Source organism: Anser anser, assembly GCF_964211835.1.
Source record: "Anser anser genome assembly, chromosome: 9".
NCBI lineage: Eukaryota > Metazoa > Chordata > Aves > Anseriformes > Anatidae > Anser > Anser anser.
The window spans coordinates 17,328,077-17,348,967 of NC_139729.1; the positions used below are offsets into that span (position 1 = coordinate 17,328,077).

Here is a 20,891-nt window from a genome sequence, read left to right on the forward strand (position 1 = left end):
GGTACTTTCCAACACTTTTCTAATATATTTCACCAAATCATTCAGTTCTGCTTGGCTGCCACATCTTCTGCAGTCCCTTGGCAATCTTTGTTGTAGGTTTCGTAGAAAAGGAGTGACAGATGGAGATTTGGGTGAGAGTTTCCCATTGGATTTCAAGCCTTGCATGCGACCCTGGCATTCCTGCTGCTAAAACCATCTTTTGTAGTAAATGATGGCGTTTGTCTGTAGAGACAATGGGAACTTTGACTGCTTCTCAATGTCTTCTTCCGTGCCATATTTATTACTCACATGGTGCCAGAGCTGTGTATAATATGCTGGGAACATCATGTGAGGGAATTACATGCTTGTTTATACTGGTTGGGTATTTCAAAGAAGAGCTCAAGATGCTTTTGGAATAGCACCATCCTATTGGATTTCTGGGCTTCTGCAACTCAATCAGAAGCTGTCTGTGCTAATGCTTTTTATCAGATTCAGTTTCTGATATACACAAGCATTCATTGTAATAAATCTGCCTTTGTCTTCTATACTGCTCTGAGCATATATGTAGTGTATTAAAGCATTCCAAACTCTGACAATGGAGATCCCAAAAATAACCAATGGAGCTGGTAACAGCTGGTGGTAGATGTTTGTGAAATATTCATACAAGTTCAGAATCTTTTTTAATGAGGCCAAAGCAGAAATGAAGGCGTTACTGAAGAAAAGAAGTTAATGCATCACTTCTTAAGATCAAATCCTAGAAGTGCCAGTAACTTCCTGAAGATGCTCAAAAGTGACAAATTTTACAAGTTTAGATGGGGAACTAGAGTGAAAGCTAGAGCCTTTGTCCTGAATGCGTAGACATGGAATAACTTCAGGGCAGATGGTGACTTGAGAATATTGTAAAATTGTCTGGCAAAAGTTCTGGCAAAAGACTTCTAGAAGCTGCCAACAGTAGCAGCACCTCCTTCCAGGGTTTTACACCAGTGTCTGCCTGAGAAGGCATCCCACTGCAGTGCAAAACCTTTCAAGTAGCCGGAGGCCTGCCAACAAGTCACCCATGTGCGTGTGTGTGTCATCGGGATCTCTCCTCTGTGGGACATTGCTTGCACACTGCCCACCTTCCAGTGAGAAGATGGAGGTGTCACACAGAGCACAGGGGTGCTTGAACTGTGTGCCCTCCCTCCCTGCCCCCAGGAATGGCTGCTCTCAGACAAGGTGGAGGGCAGCAGACCTAGCTGTCTCAAGAACTTATGTCTCCAGGGTGTTTATTGCTACCTGTGCATATCTGCTCTTTTTGAGGCTTTTTCATTCCTCCTTCCCCTTCGAGTTGCATGAGTCTTAATATTTATACCCCATCCATGAGCTTTTGCCTCTCACAAAGTCCCTCTAAGCTTTAAATAAGCCCCACAACTGTATTCAAGTAAAATTCCCCTTCTCAGTCATTCTGCTCAGATGCCTGGTGCCCCTGCAGAGGTCCCAGAGGAATATGATTGCTCTTTGCAGGCTTGGTCCAAGTACACCCATTTTCAGAGAGGGCTGCAGTTTACACCACCAGCCACAGAATCACAACCACCACACGTTTCAGCTGGGACTTTGCATCCAAATGGCCAACTGACCTGGGCTTTCTAAATCTGGCCCTTTGACTGTTACACAGATTTGCAAGGATTTCCTCATTTATTACATTTTTCATTCCGTCAACCCCACAGGCTCTTCAGTTTGCCTGGTTGCTGTTTCCCTGCTTCCAGAAGCCCAGCCTGTGACAAGAGTTTGTTTTTCTGCAGCACGTTGCTTCCAGCCCTGCCTGCAGTCCCTGCAGAAGCCTTACACACTATAGCATCTGCATCAGTGAGCAGAAAGTGAAAAACACTTTTGTTGAGCCTCGTGCTTGATTGGAAAACATCCCAACTCCTACAGCTTTTTTCAGAAAAGCCCTGCCTGGATTCCTAGCATACTGCGTCAGGGACTTTGTGTTTTTAGGGTCTACAGCTCTTAAAAAGGCCTGCTGGAAACCCCAGGAGCCCTGAGACATGGGAAGCTGGGGATGCTTCTGCTTTGCTGCAAGCAGCTGCAGCCGGGGGCCCTGCCTGGGCTGGGGGCTGAGCACCGGGCAGCCCCTGCTGGGTTTGCCTCAGGGCACAGAAACTGTCCTCTGCTCCTGTCTGGTCCATCAGCCAGGTCCAGGAGGAGGTTTCATGTCAGGAACTGGAACTTTGATGTTAAGTTTCCCATATTACAGTATTTTTGTGTGATCATTTTTGCCTTGCTCCAAACCAGAATCATTTTACTAAAATAGAAGGATTTTCTCCCTAAACCCCTTACTTTCCAGCTGTCTCCAAAACTTCTCTACAGTTGGCCATGCCCTCCGTGAGGAAGGACTTTTCCAAAGCCCTGGCATCACCAGGTCCATCTGAGCATACCAGGCTCTTCCTGGCTGGAGGTGCCAGGCCAGGCCATGTCAGCTGCTGGCATAATTCTGGGCCATTGCACAAGTCCTGTCCTTACCCTGATATTTATGTACTTCCCCTACCACATCACCAAACACCATGCTTGTGGAAGGTACATCACCAGCTTTTGCCTAGGAAGGTGGAGGATGTCACTGCCATGACAAAAGGATGGTGTTTTCACATCAGGGCTGAGAACAAAACATCTCATCACAGCTACGGACCTACATTGGCATGTCCAGCAAGGACCTTCAGGACCGAGGGGTACAAAACCAGCCTTTGCCTAGGCCCTACAGTTTGCAAGTAGCTTTCCATGGGAAAAAATAAAAATAAAAAAAGAGCTGAGGATGTGCTGCAGGAGGCAGGGAGGGAAGCACAGCATGCAGCAGCTTGTGCCAAGCTTTCCTACTTCCCTTTGTCCTAGGAGAGACTCAGCTATCCGAGAGCCGCCTAGTGCTGCCTCTTGTTTCCTCCTGCCACAGATTCGCCTCCTGCTGCAGGGCAAGGGCTGTTATTTTTAATTTCAGAGCAGCACAGCTCGGTTCTGCAGGCAGGAGGGGTGGGATGCTGGCGCTCCCAGCCCCGTGCTCCTGCCTGCCTCCAGAGCCAGCTCCCCCAGCAGGACAGCAGCAGGGGAGCCGTGAAAACAAGCTCAGCCAAGGGGAAAAAAGCAAGAAATAGCATTCTTATTACAAGGTAAACAGCATTAACTCTGTCTTGGGGGAGTAGAAACAACACAGCCGTGATAGACTTTTCTGCCCACAGCCCTGGACAGGCGCTGGAACGCGCTCCACCCTCCGCTTGTGTAACGCTTCCCACGCTGCAGCTGTAAATAATCATTTACCTGTGTGTGCTCCCCTTTTGCTGCTTTTTCAGAGGGGACTTTTTTTTTTTTTTTTTCTTAAACACAGCCAGCCACATGGACGTGTGTGTGTGCAGGGGTCTGCCACCGGCTGCAGGTCAGAGCAGGAGCTGGTAGCCTCGGGTTGCTCCTTCAGGCAAGGCTGCCAGCAAGGGGGAAGGGAGAGTGTGGGCTGTGTTGGTTGTTTTTCCAGTGAAAAGAGCTCAAGGGTTCATTTTAATTTTATTCTGATTTTTTTTTTTTTCCCAGACCTGTGAGAGCATTTCTCCACACTTTGCACTTCTCTGGAAAAGGCCTGGTAAAATCATATCCTCCAAAACACGCCTGTCAGCCAGGCAACAAACTTATTTACCTGACTCAGGTGATCTGGGGGGGCTGTCTGAGCCCTCCCTTACTCCAGGTGCTCAGAAAAAAACAGGGGGACCCTCCCTGTGTGCATTTTTTTATGGGCACAACACAACACAATAAAGGCCTTTGGGGGTACACATGGGATGGAGGAAGAACAACCCCCCTGCCACCACCTTCCTTCAGGGAGGGATGCGATCAGTCTGCACAGGAGGGAGTCTGATTTACAGTGCCCTGTAATTTGCCGATGCCGTAATATGTTTAGCTTGGGGAAAAGGCTCTGTTGACATTAACCTGCCCGCTCACATTGGAGCTGAGCTATGTTCTATCGGCACGAAAAATAACAACGGGCTGGGCCAGGGCTGGGTCGGCCTTGCAAAAATAACGGGGCCGGAGCTGGGCTGGGGCTGAGCTACCAGGGCTGCCTTGAGGTGGGAGCAGCCTGCTGAGCCCCCCCCACCCCGAGCTGGGCAGCGTGTGCCAGCCTGGCATCTGCTGCAGCAATGCTTGATCTTCATTAAGAGCTACTGCCCAGGTTAATTAGATTCAGGGCATCAGCACTGGATCAAGCAGTATTTCCCAAAACTCTGGAACTGGCCCCAAATCACTGGTGATACCATCAAAAAACAAAGCTCCAGCCCCTGCCTGCGACCTGTCCCCTCACCGCTGCTTTTTGATTCCAGACATTGATGGCAATTATATCATTAATGACAACAGCGAGAGCAGCAGTGAATGATCTCAAGGCACAGACCGGGGAGCCATGGCAATATACCTTGCACAGCCACGAGGCAGACAGTGAATAATCACTGAGCTGTCAGCTGGTCCTGCTTTGGGATACAACATTGTCGTGGCTCAAGCACACCTCCCCATTTGCCTACCAGATTTGTTATCGATAATTACTTACACCTATGCAGCACTTGAGCTCCTGGGACTGCTCCAGGCTGCCTGCTTCCTTTTGCAGGGTAAGCCTACAGGACTAAGCCCTGCAGACAGAGAAAATACTTGTCTGAAATACAAGCCAGCGTGGAGTATTTATCTCCACGGGACTTACTTGGCTCTTTACAGTTTTGTCTGCACAACTCAATTCTTCATCATGCAGCTCCTGAGTAGTGCAGGAGATGTGTGCATGCTGCTTGCAGGTTGGCAGCAGGCAAACTGTAGCCTGAACCTTAAACCCCTGAGAAGTGCCTGCAGACCCAGGAGGCTTTGAAGCTTTCCTGTTGTCTTTGTTGGTGCTTCTCCTCTTCCTCTACAGACGAGTTGCTCGCCCCAGGGTGCTGGATAGGATGACGGTGACTGGAGCAGCCCCAGGCAGGGAGAAGGGCTGAGACCCCTCAGAGCTCAGGAGCAGAGGAGGGATGTGGGGCAGTGGGGCAGGACCATGATTTTAGTACTGGTGAGCCCCGCGGTACTGCAAGCCAGCAAAGCTCGCAGGCTTTCTGCAGAATTTCTCAGAAACTGGAACATAAAATAGCTAAGATTTTGTCTGGAGCTTTACTGGAGGCAGGGGCCAAGGCTGCAGAAAAATGACAAGCCTTTCCTTGCACACACCTAATTCTGCTAAAGGCATGAATTATTCCTGACACAGAGCAGCTCTTATCACCACACCACCACGCTTTAGTAGGAATTTCCTTACAATCTTTCCCCAGAACCAGATTCAGGCCAGTTTTGAAACGTGATGACATCATGACCCCAGTTTAGGAGCAGATAAAAATTGCAGCATTAGAATCACATTTTGTGTGAACCTTTTTCCAAGGAAGACAGGTCAGGTGTATCAGACTGAGTTAAAAACATCAATTACAGCAGTAATAGTAGTTCAAAATGCAATGGGCCTCTTAGGACTTGTTTGTTACCCTAGATCACAATGTCAATATTGCAAAAGTGTATTTTGTTTCCATCATAATCAAGTTGTCTAGCACTGAATAATGGGCTAGTGGAGGCTGCCTCTTTTCATCTTGGCATGCACAGCGTTTAGCAGCATGTGTCAACACAGAGAATACTTGAAGGATTGCATGGCTTTGTCTGCTTGGGCCCCAAAACACGAGGGCTTTGGAGGGGATTCAAGCTGATTCATAAAGTACCTGGTCCAAGTCTGTTCACCCCTTCCTAATACTGGCAAACTTGCTTATCTGTGTCCTGGCTTTCAGAAGTTAGCCCTCCCTTTCCTCCTATTCTTCACCTGGATAATGAAATCTGTACTGTGCGAAAGGGGCAGTGGCAGGCTGCCTGTGAACTGGCAGAGTTTCCCATCAGTGCCCTGCTAACCCTAATTCCTCCAGGTTCACACAAACACCATCATCCCCGGCCCCTCTGATCAGTGGCTTCAGTTTAGCTGTGTCAGGTGCTGTGCAAACAGCTCAGAGCTGGAAAAAGAAAAGACAAAAAGTATTGTATCAAGGGTGGGACAGAATCGAATGTCTGCAGTTCAGTGAGTTTGCTCATGCATGACTGAAGGCCAGTAAGGGCTCTGTGAAGCAGGTAGTGTGGTGTCCAGCATCCCTGGGCACACATCATGAGCTGCAGCACCCGAAATCCCCTTCAAGAGGCACCTTGACTGTTTGTAACATTTTTAAAGAAGCAATACCCATGGAGACAAGGGGGCAGATAAAGCTCAGGGAGGATAAATGGAGTGCCCAAAGTCACACAGGGAAGCGTACTTTCTGGTGCTTTCACATGCCAGGTATTCGACAATGTCTTGCCAGAGGATTTTATGGATGCAAGAAGTTTACTAGTGCCAAAGTGGACAGGAGCAGTACTCGGAAGATAAATCCTATGAGGTTTATTAAAAACACAGCTCACAACAGGCTACGGAAATTCCCTGCACTGGAAGTGGCTGGAGACTGGGGGTCAGAGGGTCTTGTTTCTCTGGCCATGGTGTGGTCACTCCTGGGGGACAAACCAGGAGCTGGGCAGCCCTTGGTTTGTATCAGCAACCTCTTCTTGGTTCCTAGGCATTTGTCCTGAGTCTAACCACAGCCCCGTCCCTGGTTTGGTTGGTTAGGCATTCCTTACGGGGTGGCTGGGGATCACACAAGTGCAGGGCATGCCCTGCTCCCTTCCTGCCAGAGAGATTTGCAAGAAGAGTAATATGAGTGTTTCTCTGAAGACGTTTAGAGAAAGACCTTGTCTGGGATCCTTTTTTCCCCTGTGACATGGGCAATTTTGATTCAAATCTCCTGGACTAATAGGAGGGAAAAGAGGTGATTACAACATCCGTGACTTCCCATGGAAGATTCTTCCAGGAATTTCTATTTTTTTTTTAACCTGTTTTTTTATCTTTTCACAAGAACTGAAAGAATTTCAGAAGAAATGCTGATAAAAGCAAACCAAACACTCTTCCTTCTCCCCCTGGAACTCATCTGCAAAACAACTCACAACGCAGCAGGCCAGAACCGGAAAGGCTCCTCTCGGAGCAGTGCCTTTTCCACTTAAGAGCAATCAAGGTGATTTCCTATTAGAGGCTGGTTCTGCACAGCATCTCTCGTGGTGTTTTCCTTCCCAGGACGGATGGCTGCACACGTTTGCAGAGACCACAGGTGCACCTGCTGATGGATGGACTCACTGCAAGGTGCAGGGGGGGAAAAGGAGAGGTGGTCCTGGCAAACACAGCACCCAGCTAGGCAAGGAGCAGCTCCTTGGGTCCGATCCCTATGCTGCTAACCTCCAGCACAGGCTCCCTTGCTTCCCTGTGCCCCCATGGCACTGCAGCCTTCTCCATGACAGAGGTTTCTTTTCTCCTCGTGGATGCTTGTCTGTGAATTTAGGTCTGGCAAAAGACAAAAAACTCAAATTTACAGAGGCTGCTGTGTGCACGCAGACCCAAAGAATGGGGTGGGGGCAACATCAGCTTCCCACACCTTGTCCCTGGCCGACCAGCGCAGGTGGGAAGGGAGGCTCTGGGCTCCATCCAGCCCCAAACCTGTGGGGTGGCTGAGGCTGGTTACTACAATGACAATATCTCCTTCCAGAGGAGACGAGAAGAATGCAGTGGGTGCAATCTGGGACCTGTTCCCACACCCATCTGTGTATACTTACACTCATTCAGCTCGAAAGTACAATTAAGCTTGATGGTAGCAATTAAAAAAAAAAAAAAAAAAAAAGCACCAGTATCTGGTCTTACTCATCTGTGAAAACCAGTTAGAGAGATTCTGTTACAGATGATCAGTGAAACTTTAAGCTGACTGTTGAAGCTAGGCTCTCAGGTTAATGTCTTTTGGAAAGGCTGCACTAGTGTGTCAGTGTAAAGTCCTGGCACGGGCGGCCTTCCCACGGGGTGAACCTTAACAGCTTGCTGAGAGAGAACAGGGTCTGCTTTCTGACCAGGACCTGCAGAGCACAAGGGTGCTTGTGCAAGCCTGCACACATGGGTGACAAATGCACGGTGGGCTAACTGCAAAGGCAGGTGCCAGAAGGTTGGAGAGGCTCACAGCATCTGCTTGTAAAAGGCTTCTTTCATAAGGGTAATGAAAGCTTGGGACTGCTGCCATTTGTGGGGTGATTTCTGTTATTTTTATGTGGGTTTCCCACAGGGAAAAAGGCTAAGTCCACTTGTTTGTTATAACAGCAAAGGAAGGGAAGAGATTTTCCTTTTATCCTGCTATTACAGCTACCTTTGTCATCACATCCCTTTCCTCAGCTGGTTGAGGTCTGTATTCAGACCAGCAAAGATCTTGTCCACAGTTACCATTTGGTAAGCAGCAACGGGCTACGGCCAACTTTTATCTAGATTAAATTAAGCAAAGCAGCAGATCGGAGATGTAACACATTTACCTTCCCCTACACCGGTGCAGGAAGGGGTGTGTCGGACCCCATCAGGAAAGGGGCTCACTTGGTTCTGGTCACAGAAACTCATGGCTGAGGCTGATGGACCGAGCTGAAATGTCCTCAGTGAGGCTGTCGAGCTCCTGGCAGTACTAGCGGTGAGCCCCTGCTTCGTCGGGTGCTCACGTCAGTTCACAGCCAGAAAAGATCCCGATCTCTCCTGACTGTTCCTAGTTGAAAATGCCATCAGATTTTCAGGTCTGAAAATGCCCTGGGGCAGCCCGCGGCTACAGACTCTCACCACCCACCAAAACTTTCAGCTGAGCCCTATCTCCGGACAGATAAACAAGGCACCTGATCCCCATCCAGAACAACCGTCACTCCCGAAAATGAAAGCAAGCTTATTTACTGATCTAAACTGCTCGTTTCCCGACATAATATTCGGGGCTGTGAGTCACCCGGGAGGACTCTCCCCTTTTCCGTTAAGGTCAGGAGCAGTTTCAGTGGGGAGCAGGCAGGGCTCCAGGCTGAGCTGGCAGCAGGGCGGGAGGAAGGCTTCCTGAGTCTGCCTCTGCATGTCCCTTGCCTTGCTACGTGGTGGCAAGGCAGGGATGACTCCTCTGGACTGTAATCTCAAAGGAAGTCAGGTGAACCAGCAGCGTTTGCCCAAACCTTTTTTTTTTTTAATGATTCTTTTCTGATGCAAATAACTCAGTTTAATAAAGGTAGGTGCTGCCCCGGGACTCAGCGTAATTTGGGTCACAAATGAGGGATGACTGGGAGGCACGGAGCTTCACCTAACTTTAGAAACAGTTTCATCTCTCTCTTCCAGCTAGAACAATGAGGACTTTTCTTTGTGCTCCTGTTCTCAGACAAACTCCCTTTGTTCTCGTGCAGTTTCTCCTCCCCTGGAATTTGCTGTCCCAAGTGCCTCGCTGGGTCATGTTCAGGCTTGCTCCCATGCCAGCATCTCAAAAATCTGATGAAACCTTCACGATCCCCACTCCCCTCATATGTTTGTACCCAGCTACGCAAAGAGAAAGCCGCAGAGCCAATTTCCTGCGGGAAAAACATCGGCCAGCAGCGTGGGGCAAGGAGCTGGGAGTGGAGAAATCACCTGCTGGAGCCAGGCCAGGTGGAGCAGATAGTGAGGCCGTCGGGAGCGGGACAGCCTGGCCAGGGATGCGGGAGGCTGCCGGGTGATGTACCAAACAGGCACGCCTGGAGGACACCGGAATAGCCAGGAATAGCCACCGGCCCAAGGTTAGGAAGGTCAGGGCACTCCCTCACGGGCCATTTGCAGCCTCTGAACCAGCCAGAGCAGGAGCACAAATGAAATCCTCCACCCCTCACGTGGACACCAACCCCTTTGCTCCAGCTGATCCTATTTTTGGCACGCCTGCGGGAGAGGCTGGGGAAGTGAAGTGCCCATGAATCCCTGAGACCCTGAGCTGCTCCTTTGCAAGGTCCAGCTCCTGGGCACCGTGTCCCAGCTCAGTGACAGCTCGGGGTGCTGCTGGGCCGGGGAGCCCAGCCCGTTCCCACCACGGGGGCCGAGTCCCCCAGCGGTGCTGGCATCTGACTCAGCCCAGCTCCCTGGGAATCGCCTCGTAAATCGCGGCATCACTCCAGACCCAGGTGAATCAGCCGCTGGCTGAAGGAGTCACTCCAGGATTTATGGAGCTGGGTGCGGAAACTGCTGCCTCGTCCGGGGTCATTGTCTGAAGGGCACCACAAAACCCGACGTCTGAGGCGGCAAGGCGTCCGCTGCAAGAGTGCTCCTCGGTGCCACTGCTGCACGTGGGGCTGCACGGCTGTTTCTTCGGACACAACCAGGGCACCCTGAAACTTCTTGCGTCACGTTTAACCTTCAGCATATTCCTCTGCACACAGAAAGTCCTTTTTGCAACAAGTGGGATCAAACCTAGAGCTGAAATGCGGCCCTGCATTTGGCAGGGGGGATTCTTGCTATCAGTGCCCTAGTTTTGGTGCTTGAGGAGCCAAGGTCTGCAGTGAGATGGGAGCCGGCATCACTGGGGAGGGCAAAGTTTCCCCCGGAGAGGCTGCTTCCATCAGTACCGCCTGCACCTGGCTGCGTGAGGCTGGCTTTGAAATTACCAGCAGTGGGGACAGAAAGGGGCTAGGTTCAGGGATCTTGTCCTATCCACACTCCCTTGCCTCAGCTCCTTGCTTTTGTCTGGCTTGCACTCATTCACGTGCTTTGTGGGAGCAGAACTGAAGTTTCAGGAAGCGTCTCATTAATTTTTCCGTATTTTGAAATGGCGTGAGTCACCTACAGGGCCAGCCTGTTTGTCGTCCCTGTTTGCCGAAAGGCGCACACATCCCTGTGCCCCATGGCTGGCCCCCAGAGACCAGGGAGCAGGGGGCTGCAGCAAACCCCCATCCGCATCCCCCCCACCAAAAAATGTCCCTTTGCAGCTTTTAGGCACAAACATGAAGGCACACGGAAGGGCAGTGGGTGGGGGCTTGTGCTGAATAATGAGCAGGTCTGGTAGCAGCAGCCGAACAAGTCAGGCAGGTCTGGGGAAGCAATTCAAGGCAGGCGAGCCAAAAAGCTGGGTAAGGTGAGACGTAATTATAATCGCCGAGCTGGGACACCAGGAGCCGCCGTACAAACATCACATCGGCAGCACGGCGGTGGCACACGATGGGGAATCAGGCCCCAAGCGGCAACATGTTTACAGCCCCACGGCTGGTGCCACCCTGAACACCCCAGCCTGGTGTGGGGTGGCTGCGTGGGACTGGGTGACCCACTGGGGGTGGCAGGACACATCCCTCCCCATGCACAGCTCGTTGGATGGAGGGCATCCTGCCAGCAGCAAAAGCCATCCTACTGGGTGTGACAGAAGATGGGGAAGAGGGACACAAAGGGTTAGAGGTGGTTTTTTGTTTGTTTGTTTGTTTTCCTTTCATATGTCCTATCCTAAAAATGTTTAACTGGAGAGTGACTTATTTTGGATTTTTCCCTTGTTTTCCATTGTGCATCACGTGCTCTGCTGGTGCATCTATGATGAAGGAACTGCAGTGCAAACGGCTCCCATCCAGCAAAGGTAAAATGAAGGTTCAGAGCCTAAGCAAACTGCTCCCAAACCTCTGCTACCGGGTTTTTAGAAAACAAAGAGGTCAGAAGGTCCCATGGTTTTCACCGCTAAAATAGCGTTTGGAAGAACCCTGCTCATTGACATGTCCCTTGCTTGTTTTCTTTCTTCAGCTGTGTGAATTTTGCACTCTCAGCTGCACAGTGGCACACCAGCAGCAAAAGGATGGAAGGAATGCCACCATGAGTCAAGCACCCAGGTAAATATAAATGAAATGAAATGAAATGAATTGAAATGAGAGAGAGAGAGAGGGAGAGAGAGGGAGAGAGAAGGAAAGAAAGGAAGGAAGGAAGGAAAGAAAAGAAAGAAATGCTGAAAGCTTTCAGGCTTTTTTCATTCATCACAAGAAAGCAAAAGACGGGCACATCTGCCGCTTTATAAATTGTATTCAAGAGCTAGACCCTTCTTCATTCCGACCCAAGGGAATTTTTGCTTTTGAGTTTTAAAAAAAGCAGAATCAGGGTCATGATTTTAAAAAAAGCTTAAATCCCAGGCATGTTTTAGAAACAGATTCAAAAGCATGTGCTCGCTGTGATTATCTACGCCTGCAGTGTTTTCGGACATGTGGACTTCAGGAAAACAATAGCAAGCCCTGTTATCAGCACAAAGGAGGATCAGTTTGGAATTACCATACCTGTAACGTGGGCAGCCCACTGCTCTGAGGGTTCCCATTTGCCCTGTTGTTCAGCCCTGAATTTACTTACAACATTCCTGGAAAAAAAAAAAAAAAAAAATGAAGGGCATTCCAGCCACAAGTCTGGAGCAACTGAGAGAGCTGGCACCCTCTAAACAATAATCTTAGCACAGCCTTTGCCTAAAACCTGGGAAATATTCTGGCAGTGGAAACTGATGGCTTTTGAAACAGAAAAAATAAAAAATAAAATAAAATAAAATAAAATAAAATAAAATAAAATAAAATAAAATAAAATAAAATAAAATAAAATAAAATAAAGCAACATATGGGGAGGGGTATCTGAGCATTGGGAACAGAAAAGGGGGAGCTTCAGCTTGGACACAGGGACTGCTCAAGGGTAAAGAGGGGATGGATGTGACCCTGGGGTGATATTCCCTTGTACAGAAGCTGAGATTGTTTCTATCCATTTCAAACATAAGGCAGTGATGAACCATGGAGGCACCAGAGGATGTTGCTTGAACAGGAAGGTTTGGAGATGATGGCAAATATCCTGATGTTACCCAGCATCATCACTCAGGCACGCGCATCCTTGAGTAGCTGGGCTGGGGAGGAAATATCTCTTGGAAGCCCTCGGCTTGTTGTTTAGGTTAAGTACATGTGAGTCCTGTGTGGCTGAGTTTAATGCTCCCAAGGATAATATTGCTGAATTTTGGAAAGCTGGGTGGGACTCAGGCATTGGCAATCAGGCCTTGAGGACTGAGCTGAGAAAAAAGGGCCAGTCTGGTGAATTTTAGGGGCACCCCAGGAGCTTCATAAGCACGATGCACAGCAAACATCACTTAACCCAAGGGCCAGTAATCTCTAAAAAGCACCTTAGGGCCCTCGGGTCCCTACCCCAAGGGCTGCAAATCTTCAGTGGCCTGGGCCTTTGTGGTGTGTCACTGCAGGGTGACGGGCCACCCTGTGGGTAGGTGCTGTGGATAAGCAGACCCCACGCAGCCGGCCAGGGGCTCAGCTGCCAGCATGGCAGCACAGTTGCTGGTATCTGCAGCAGCCATCTAGGCTCCTGTCGTTATCAAGGGGGAGAAACCTGCAGGAAGGCGTGATTCACCCAACCCGGCTGGCTGGCAGCGCCCCTGTGCCGTCCCCCATGCAAAGCCTGTCACCTGCAGGGGTGATCCCTTGGCACCTGGAAGTGGGAACGGGCTTGTGTCACCCTTATCCGTGCCATCGCGGCTGTGCCTTGCTTTTCTCCACCTGGCAGAGGAGGAGCTGAGAGCTGCACCAGGTGTGATTCATGAGCTCTAGCAGCTTGTTGTGCCACCACGGGGGTGAGCCCTGGGGCAGTTATTAGTAATAGCTTATATAAAACACCAGGTTTGGTGGCTATCAAGCACTCAGGAGGTGAGATATGTTGCAGGAGGGGTGTTTGGGAGCCCTCATCCCCTGGTAGTGATGCCCAGTGTCGCTGCCCAATGCTGACCTGTTCTCTGAAGCTGGATGGTGGTGAGCTGAGGTAATGTGTCCTGCCAGAGGGCTTTCCCCTGTGTGGGGAGCAGGTTCTTGTTCCTCCTTGGCAGGCTTATCTTGAAAGATAACCAAGCCAGCAGGAAAGGACTTGTGAGGAGGAGGAGGAGGAGGAGGTGGTGGTGGTGTGATTCATGGAAAGGACATGGGCCGGGCTGTGCTGGAGGGGCAGGGGCAGGGTGCTGGGGGGATGAGGCTGATGAAGGTGTAGGATGAGAAGGTGATAGCAGAGAACGGGGGTGATGTAGGAGCCAGCCCTGATGTCTTGTCCTTCTGTGGCACATGGCAATATGCTGCCCTCTGTAACTCAGGATGTGCAGAGAGACAGAGCACAGCCAGGCTAAGAGCAGCTGGATGAGGGATAAAGCTCCTGCTGCCACCCAGGGGATCCTGGCAGAGCCCCCACGGAGCTTGGTGAGGCTGGAGAATGGGGCCTGGCTGAGCTGGTCCCATGGGAGCCTCGCAAAGCCAAAGAGCCAGCTTGTGCCCAGCTCTACACTGGTTAAAGTCAGCTCTGTTCCCAGCCAAAAAAAAAAAAAGCTCTGATAGATAAACAGCTGGCTGACTTATTTACCTTCCAACCCTGGCCAGCACTGACATGCTTTATACAGCCAGGCCCCGATCCAGCGAGAGGGGGAGTGCTCGGGAGTGCTGTGGTGAGGATATGGGAGGATTTATAGCTGTTTGCAGTGGGGGCTGCTGGGTCACCTGAGCTGAGGAGGTCTCCCAGACCCTTTTCTCCCTTGCCAAGAAAGGCCTGCCTTGTCTGGCTTCCCAGAGAGCAGGGTGCTGCTGAGCCTGGGAAGTGAGCCCTGGGGTAGGATTTGTACCTTGGGGGTGCTCGGTGAAGGAATGAGCAGGGCTGTGTGTATGCCCCGTATGGCTGAGCACTTCTGTCCTCCTTTGTGCATCCTCACCTGTCCTGGTTGCTCTCACACTTCACAACAGCAAGGAATAGCCAGGAGATGTTTTTCATGTAAAACGAGGCCCATGCCTGACCTGGGAGGGGAGCGCAGAGGAGGGCTGCTTTCTGCAGGCAGTGGCTTAGAAAGACTTGAAGCATTTTACTAGGCAGCAGTGCTCCCCAGGAGCCCCCTTATATTAACCCCCCACACTGCCACCCAGGTAGCTGAAGCTGAGCATCCTCTACCTCGCACCCCCATCCCTGCTCACTTGCTGACTTTTTTATTATTATTATTATTATTATTTTATTTTCCCTGCCAGGCTTGCAAGAACCTGCTGCTGCTCCTGGCTGCCTCGGGGATGAGTCGAGCTTCGAGCGCTGCCGCTCCCAAAGCAGGGCTGAGAGCGCAGCCAGCCGAGCGCCCGGGGAGCTGCAGCCGCCGGGGCCGCTCCCTTCCCGGGGTGCGCGGAGCACGCGTGGGAAAGCGCTTTTATTTTCGTTAAATGGCTTTTCCTCAAAGTTCTTAGACCGTTTCACGGCGATAAGTGGAATTCAGTGTGTGTAGTGTTTTTTTTTTTTTTTGTGTAGGAACACTTCTGAGGTGCCGGGGGGAGGCTTTTGCTGGAAGGGACTGAAAGCAGGGTTGGGACTGGCAAGGTCCCCCACGGTCGGAGTATCAGGGTCATCTGTTCTGGGTCAGTGAGTATTCAATAGTTATGCTAATCGCAGAGCTTGGCAAGGCTGAGGCTGCCTCTACAGCTCCCTGTGGTGGTAGCTTTGCTCCTTGCTTTAAACCGTGCAGAACTCTGCCAAAGCAAAAGCCCCAGCGCTTGGTTTTGTGGCTGCTGCTGTGGGGACTTTTCCTGCTGGCAGGGCATCTTTTCACACTACTGGGTTTTGTCTTTCATACTAGTTAGGAAACAGTGCCAAAGCATCACCAGAGCCTTCCACGTGAAACAGTCACTGCACAGCAGCGGGAGCCTGAGCTTTCTGTGGCCAAGTCAGGGTCCCCTCCCCTGTGCCCATGAAGGCACGGTGGGGGCTCTCTGCAGCCACTGCTCTTGCAGCTCTGTCCCCAGGAACTGAGCCCACGGTGTGGGCTTCCTGGCTGGCTGCATTAGTCAGAGCAAGGCTTGCACGCCCTGCTGCTGTCTGGGCCTTTCTGGTGAGTTCCTGCCCTCGTTGCAACACGAGGGTGCTGCTCCCCGGCTGTCCCACTGTCTGCACAGCCTGCTTCACCCTCCAGGCTCTTTGAACCAGTCTCTGAGATCTTTCTTATCTTCCAAATCATCTCAGGACAGGATTTCACTGGGACGTTTAGGAGAAGTTAATCTTCTAGCTATGAGGAAAAGAAGGATGTGTGGGGCTGCCTTTAGCTGCTCCCAGCTCTGTGCAGGGCTGTGGCTGGTTCCTCTGCACACTGGTGGTCCTGGGCTCCTCTCTAAAAGAGAGCTGGGGGCACCCAAACAACGGAGCAGCTCTCCCTGCTCACTTGGTGGCTGTGATGGTGGCCCTGTGTGCTGCTGACACCACAGCTGCAGGGTTACTGCAGTGACCCAGGAGCTATAGAGTCAGGCTGGCACGCCAGAAGGAGAGGATACAAGGACTGAGAAAAATGTGACATCCTTGTCTGTGACTAAAACCGATATTCTGACAGCAGCCGTGACTCGGGGAGCTTCTGGTTTTGCACTGTTAATGACAACACCAAACTTATTAACAGCAGTCCTACAAAACCGTGTGGGGTTTGCACGTGCGCTTCATGCCCTGTTTGCTGTGCGTTGTGAAAGGCACCTGCTCTGAGATGTCTGCAGGTGGGCATGTCAGGATGCTGGAAACTGCCTGGGATGGAGGTGGCTCCTCAGCCCAGGGCTGACTCACTGTCAGGTAAGATTACGCACCGCCTGCCTTTGCTGTACAAGATTACAAGATAAACAGGAGCACTGGCCTACACAGCTTTTAACCCAGCAGTTTTCCACACACGCAAAAATCAAAGCAGACAAAATGAGCCAGAGATGGTCAATCCATCAGGTTTCAGCCCTGTTTGAAGCAAAGCAGCCTGCTGCCCAGGGGATGTGTGTTGATCTCATTAACCAAATGAGATGATAATGAGATAACATGAGCATGGTTCCTCCTGTCAGCCGGGCGAGCACATTGCACCCCAGCTCTCCTGCCTGCACACACGGACCTTGCTTACCATCCTGCAGCGGGCAGCAGTGGGGGCAGACCGGGAGTCCGGGCACTGCTGGAGTCTGTGCTCGGAGAAATCCCACCACCTGCCATATATAAAATGGGGGATAATGATGTCTAAGCAGAAATTGCTTGGAGCTGTGATGGGGATTAACTAGTTAATCCCTGCAAAGTGTTGTAGACATCTGATGTGCAATGTTAATATCACTGTCTTCAACGCAGGCAAACAATGTTCATGTCATCTGAGAATGTAAAGCAGACTGCTCTCATTAGGGCTCCCGGGAGAGTGTTTGCAACCTTTTGTGTATGTGACCTTGTCAGGGCTGATGTGACCAGCCTGTGTGAAATAAACCTATGAAATAACTGTGATCCTCTTCACTTCTTTTAGCCATCAAGCACCATTCTTTTATCAGCTCATTTGTCTGGCACAGAGACTAACACGTGGGGTTTCTGGCCCCTGGACCGAGCCTGGTGCTGTTCTTGGCACAGCTGGGTTGCTGTTGGCCTGGCCTTACCTGCAGGCTCCCATCTGAGATAAACCAGAAAAAAAAAAAAGGGGGGGGGGGGACCCACAAACAGCATCAATCTGCAAGTCCAAGCGGCGTGCTCTGGAGCACAGCATGCCTTGGCTCCTTCCAAAACTAGGCAGGGACCAGCCCAAAGGTGATGGGGGGGTGTCTGCGGCTCACTAGGGGGGCTGGGATGGAGCCAGCAAGGTGAGAGCACGGCCTGGTTTTTGGGGGGGCTGCCTGGAAGCCACGGGGGGTGCTCTGGGAGCTGCCGGAGCAGCGGGGCCGCCAGGGGGCGGCTGGAGCCCGGCCCGCGGCTGAGCGCGGGGGGAAAGGAGGGGAAGAGGCTCAGGATGGAGCCCACGGGTCCTGGCCCTTCCTAAACTTTCCCTTCTCTTCCTCACCCTCCCGGCTGTCCGTATTCGTGTTCCCTGCTTACAGCCAGGGGCTGCTGCTTACCCGCCCTGCAGGGACTGAGAGGCAGAAGGGGGGGCTTTGTGCCCTACTAAGCCCCTTAAGTCGGCACTTGTCAGTCAACAAAAGGCGTGATTTTGCTCTAAAAGTGCATTTTCTGCCTCCTCAGTCCAGCCAGGCTGCTTTGTCCCCAGCTGATGCTGACTGGCTTTGTGGAGGGGCTGCTGGCTGTAATTTTGGGCATCAGCTCTGCCCCGCGGGTGGTAGAGCCTTTCTGCCCCTTTTGTCCTGCGTTTGGCCGTCCTCATGCAGTGTCCAGCTCTGGTACACAAGAACCATGCATGCCTAATCCCTGTCCTTCCACCGAGGTCATTTTCCTCTCCACATTTCCCCATTAGAGCGAGAGGCTTTGCAAAGCGAGGGGCTGGAGGCATTTCCCCCGCTGTATTACTGCTTTGGCAGGACGGAGCATGCTGAGTGGGAAGCCTGCTTGGGAAAAAACAGGAACAGGTTCCTACTATGGCTGCTGGGCTTTGGTCTTGTATTTTTGAACCAATTTTTTTGGTCTTGTATTTTTATTGTATTTCATGGGTCAGGGATCGCTGCTGCTGGTGCCAGGGGTGCAATTCTGCTTCAGGCTGCCTGGAGCACGCTGGCCATCTCTTGTGCTGCACAGGCTCCTGCGGCTCCATCACAGAAGTGCCCTTCATGAACAGACCACACAAAACCTGTGTCTCCCTAAGGGCCTGATCCAGCAAACCTGTGCTGTGCCTATGGAAAAAAAAAAAAAGCTATTCTGTTCAGCGGGGCTACAAGCTGGAGCAGAGCCTTACAGGAGAGCCAGGAAAAATAGGCAGGGGTAATGAGACTAATTCCCTTCTCTTCCTGCACGGGGACCATCCATCTGGCAGGAAAGCCAGTTAAGAGCTTTTCTGCCTTTTTACTCCAGTGCGTGCTGCTTCTCCAGCTAAGCAGCTGCCACTGTTTGTGGCACCATGTTATAGGAGAGTAAAATACTCATAAATTACAAACACTTGCTCTGAGGGTGCATTTTGCTGCTGTGGTTTACAGGGTGCTGTAAGTTCCTTCTCCCCCCTCGCACCCATTGTAGCCATGAGGCTGAGGACAAGGTGGGTGAGAAGCCTTCAAACTCCCTGGGCAGCTGTAGAAATCATAACATTGAATAATGTCCTCACAGCTGACCCAAGCCGAGGGTTGTTCCACGTGCATGCAGCAGGCAGAAGAAGATGGCCTTAGCTTTCGGCACACTTGAGGCCAAATCCTGATTTATTTATGGCAGTTCTCCAATCAACTGGAGTAAACCAGGATTTAGGCTGAGACACACAATCTCCCTAATGTTTCACATAACTGTACTTATTATTGCAACACGATGGTCTTATTAGCGGTTGGAAGGCCTCAGAAATGTGCAGAACACATGCAGGTAATTTGGGGTTTCCAGTTTTGGGAATGTTTGTGCCCGTTGAAGTCAGTGGGAAAGCTACCACTGCTTCCAGCGGGTGCTGGAACGCCTCAGATCTGTTGGCTGAACAAATCTGACTGTCTTAATGAGTAGAGGAGGGCTGAGGTTTTCCACTAGGGAAAATAATCAGTAGCAGTCAGCTCTGGAAAGGGTTGTGTTATCACCTAGCTGTCTTCCATGAAAAAAAGAGTCCTGAATAGGGGAAAGGAGTTAAATATATATATATATATATGAGCTAAATATATATATATGTATATTCTTATATATTCTTATAAGCTCTGGGCATTCAGGCTGCTGTGAGTCCCCTTAGAGCAGTGATTAGTTTGGGAATTGGTGTGTTTCTCTTCCTGTGCTTATTGCTGGCGTGGCACAACATAGTTAAAACCTTGGGTCCGAAGCATTGTGCAAAGCTCAGCCCCACGGCATCTCACATGCTACTAGACCGTGCAGGGCTTTTCCCTGAAAAGGGCTGGCTCCATTCTCCTCTGGATGAGAGGTGACTTTTTGTTTGCAATGACAGTTTTTCTGTCCCAGCTCAGTGAAGCAAACATGATTTTGAGAGGTACCTGGCTTCCTTCTCTTCCCCCGCCCCCCCCCCCCCAACTTTTCCTTTTCTTATTTTTATTTTTATTTTTATTTTTATTTTTATTTTTATTTTTATTTTTATTTTTATTTTTATTTTTATTTTTATTTTTATATTTTCATTTATTTTTATTTTTATTTTATCAAGGAAAGTGGCCCCTGCGTAGCATGAGGCTGATTTGCTGCCTGTGGCACTGTGAGGTGACAAGGGGGTCACCTCTGCGGTGGGGTGGGACATTCCCGGGACAGCTTGAATCTCAGACCAGTTACAGAAATATCTCAGTAAGGAAACTTTTGTCCATGAGACATCACGGGCTCTTTAAAGAACTCAGGAAAGAAACTGCCTTTTGAGATTTTTACTTGGGGAACTTCACTTTTTTCTGATGCAGGAATAGGTGATGGAAAAGCCCCTTTCTGCTATCGAATCCTTGTAATCGCCCCCAGCCAGAGGGGTGTTTTTCCCATAGCATGTTTTCCCTTTTTATTGTGTTATTTCATCACTTTAATAACCCTTGCTTGTATTTCTTCACCTCACAGCTACAGAAAGTGACTTCAGCTGCAGCTGTCTTGCAGCCAAACTGATGTGCTCCGTGGAGGAGGCATCCTGTGGGTGACCTTACAGTGACTCCTCCAGGTGCCTCACAGTAACCTATAGACACCGATGCTATATAAAAAGGGGGTTTGTAAGAGGTATAAATACAAACACCATGAGATCACATATTCCGAACTATAACTGAATGCAGACTGTTGGAAGAAAATTGACTCAAAGTCCTCCTGGAAAAAGCTGTTAGGCACTTCGTAATTTTTTCCACAACCCCAAATGGTACCATGCATCAAACAGGCTTCTTTCTGAAAGTGGTGCTGTGAACCCCATGATGCCTGGATTAGTCTGAATACTTGTGATCCATCCAGGATGGGGAAGGGGAAAGGGAACAGGAAGGGCTCTCTCCCTCCCTTTGCCCTCATGGTGTCCTGAGATTCCCTTGCCCAGGGAATAACACCCAACCTGGCTGTTGCAGCCGGTCCCTGCAGAAACACTGGTGATATGGGGTGGATTAAGACGTGCCCACCCAACCCAGTACTGATCCTGGGTAATGAAGAGGCATGTTAGAAAGAAGAATCTGGGCTGAAAACACCACTGAACTTT

At 50.5% G+C, this 20,891-nt stretch overlaps 1 long non-coding RNA gene across 1 annotated transcript; it reads left to right on the forward strand.

Moving 5' to 3' along the window:
* Positions 1-11,714: 11,714 nt before the first annotated feature.
* On the forward strand, positions 11,715-17,123 carry LOC310903928. The gene is made up of 2 exons (XR_014587926.1): positions 11,715-13,657; positions 14,893-17,123. It is a non-coding gene; the product is annotated as an uncharacterized lncRNA (long non-coding RNA).
* Positions 17,124-20,891: the final 3,768 nt, after the last annotated feature.